The sequence below is a fragment of the Octodon degus genome, unplaced genomic scaffold (genome assembly GCF_000260255.1).
Source record: "Octodon degus isolate 3935 unplaced genomic scaffold, OctDeg1.0 scaffold00002, whole genome shotgun sequence".
Classification (NCBI taxonomy): domain Eukaryota; kingdom Metazoa; phylum Chordata; class Mammalia; order Rodentia; family Octodontidae; genus Octodon; species Octodon degus.
The window spans coordinates 19174557-19177978 of NW_004524578.1; positions in this window are offsets into that span (position 1 = coordinate 19174557).

Genomic DNA, 3422 nt, shown 5'->3' on the forward strand with positions numbered 1-3422 from the left:
GCCAGCCAGCCCCGCCCCCTGGTGGGCTGAGCTGGCCACACACACACACACACACACACACAAATAAATTTTTTAAAAATTTTAAAAATTAAAAATAAAAATAAATAAACCTTTCCTTCCTTAATTATTTTTCGGTACTAGGGATTGAACTCAGGACCTTACGCTTGCCAGGCAGGAGCTTATGCTGCTAAGCCATCTCCCTGGCCCTCCTTCCTTACTTTTGGGTATCAGGCATTTTGTCCCAGCAATGAGAAAGAAAGGTAACCACACCAAGCTAGTTACCCTGATGGGACCGCTACACACTGTATCTATGCCCTGGAATGTCGGCTGCACAGCAGCAGGATGTACAATTATTATTTGCCAGTTACAGTGACGCCTCTATTCATGAACTTACTTTTGGAAAAGACAGTCATCTTTGTGTTCATGATGGAAAGATGGCCACGGTCGTATCTGCCACCCAATGCAGTTTGCAAACCAAAACGAAATTTGCCAAATGCTTCTGTTTGTGAACCAAACTGTTTGCAAACAGAAGAGTTTGTGAACTTAAGTATCACTGTAGGTTGTTTTGAAAGCCATGTCTGTGAAACCGGATGGAGGTAGCGTCTAGCTGTCAGGTACGTGTGAGCTCATTCCTTGACAGGTGTGACGTTAGGAAATTTATAGCGCTATGTGGTCTTGGATGAATAAATGACATACTTACACTCTATCTGCCATTTTTGTAACTTAACAAGTCTAGGACTGAAGACTGGGCGTAGTGGTGCATGCCTGTAATCCCAGCTCATGGGAGGCTGTAAACAGGCAGATCACAAGTCTAATCTAGTAGTGAGACCCCAAACACCCTGTAGACCCTTTCCTAAAATTTAAAAAAAAAAAAGTCTAGGATTGAATGCTCTCTTTTCTGTTAGGTGATGTTATTTTTGAAATCTTGTTTTAAACCCTCTTATATCATTGGATTAGTATGTTTTCTATTCCTACAGCAAAATGTCAGAAGCTGGGTAACTTGTAAAGAAAAAATGTTTCAGATATAGCCCAATGACATAAGTACCTGCCCGGCCAGTGCAAGGTCTTGAGTTTGATCCCTGGTACAAAAAAAGAAAAAGGAAAAAAAGAAAACGTGGAAAGGTTTCACGAGCTCACAGTGCCGGGGGCCCCAGAACATGGCGCCAGCTTCTTCACATAGTGGTAAGGCCCTAATGGCCAGTGGCATCACTATTTTGGGAAGACGTGGATAAGAGATTATGTAGCAAGACAGACACGGGGAGGAGCCTGTCGTATTTTTTCTTTGTACTGAGAACAGAACTCAGGGCCTTGTGCTGGCCAGGCAGACACTGCTGCTGAGCTACGTTCCAGCCCAGTCTTATTTGTTTTTCAGACAGGGTCTCACTGTGTAGCCTAGGCTGGCTTAGAACTCACGGTGGTGAACCTCCCACCTCAGCCTCCTGAGTGTGGGCTTATAGGCATGCGCCACCACCCACAGCCTTGGTTTTGCTCTTTGTAATGACTCTCACACCAAGTAACCAGGCCCTATGAGAACTGCATTGACCCTCAAAGGCCACAGCCCCAGTAACCTACCCAACTCCCAGTGCTCCCTGTATCCCCTGAGGTACTTGGGAGTGAAGCCAGGACCTTTGCATAGAGCTACGTCCCCAGCCCCACCTTCTAAAATTTTTGTCTTCATCGGTACGTGATTCCAGTACATGACTACATTCCTGGTGGGGAGCTGGTGCGTGCACATAGCACCTTAGTTCTCTTCTTCATTCCCTTCCCTTCTCTCCGTTCTTCTCCTTCCATCTCTTAGTTCTCTTCCTTTTGGCAAAAGACCTATTTCCCTATTTCCTATTATGTTTTTTTAAAATTTTGTTCTTTAGGGCCAGGGAGATAGCTCAGTAGAGTAAGTGCTTGCCTGGCAAGCACAACGGCCTGAGTTCAATCCCCGGTTCCAGAAGAAAAAAAAAAATTTGTTGTTCTTTATTTATAGTTTGGTTTTCTCATCTACAAGAAACTGTGCTATTTAAGCTTGTGCATCTGATTTTCACTTAACATTGTGGTCTCAAAATAAATAAATATGGGGCCAGGGAGATGGCTCAGTGGAATAAGCGCTTCCCTAGCAAGTGCAAGGGTCTGAGTTCAATCCCCGGTTCCACTAAAATAAATACATCAATAAATAAAATTTTTTAAAAAACCACTGTGGTCTTGAGGTGCATCCACTGTCCTGCGCATGACTCAACCTAGCCCCTTGTAAAAATCTGAGACAGGTTCTAAATTGCCAGGCTGAACTAGGATTTGCAATCCTCTTGCCTCAGCCTCACAGAGTTTGGAGACAATATGTGTACACCACCATGGCCAGCCATTTGACCCACTACTAGAACAAAGAAGTGAGTCCTGACATAGAATGGTCTTTAATCATATGCCGTTTTGCCAGGTGTGGTGGCACACACCTGTAATCCCAGCATTCAGGAGGCTAAGGCAGGAGGATCACTGTGAGTTCCAGTCCAGCTTGAACTACATAGTGAGACCCTGTCTCAAAAAGACAAAAAAAAAAAAAAAAAGTACACTGTTTTTGTTTGTTTGTTTTTGGTATGCTGTTTTAAGAGGAAAAAAAAATCAAGGGCTGGGGAGATACCTCAGCAGGCAAGCGCAAGAACCTGGGTTCAATCCCCTGTACTGCACACTGTCATGCTGTGCCAGCCACCAAAACTGGGCATGGTGGTGCATACCTTTAATCCCAGAGCTGGGGAAGCTGAGACAGGAGGATCCCTATGAGCCCAAGCTGTGTAGGGAGTCCCTATACCAAATACAAAATTAATTTTTTTAAATCCAGCACATTAGCAGGGTGAGATTTACAACGCAGTGTAACAGATCTGCATGAGTAGTGCAAGGAGATGTGTTTCTGATGGTCTGGAATCTGGGAAGTCCAAGAGCTCGGCCCTGGCATCTGGTGGGGCAGGGACGCCGTACGCCAAGGCACAGCGAGCATGTTAGGGCACACCTGCTTTCCCAGCAAGGCCTCCTCCAGACAGCACATCAAGCTTGAAGGGAACAGTCCACTTAGAAACAAAAGGGCTCACCTCAGTCACCCCAAAGGTGTACCTCTCAACCCACTGCACTAGGAATAAGCTTCCAGCACGGGAAATCAGGGTGGAGGACAGACCCAAAGGACACTAAGCACTGGGTGCCTTTGGAGGATACTAAGTGAATGCAGATATACAACCTAGTAAGTGCTGCCATCTCTGGGGAGTCACAGGGATGGTTAAAGGGACCCTAGTCTCACCTAGTATATTACTGATTATATAACTTGGCTAATTAATTTGATTTTTAAAAAACAACCATGAGGGGGGAGATGGCTCAGTGGAATAAGAGCTTCCCTGGCAAGCGCAAGGGCCTGAGTTCAATCCCCAGTTCCGCAAAAAAAAAAAAAGGGG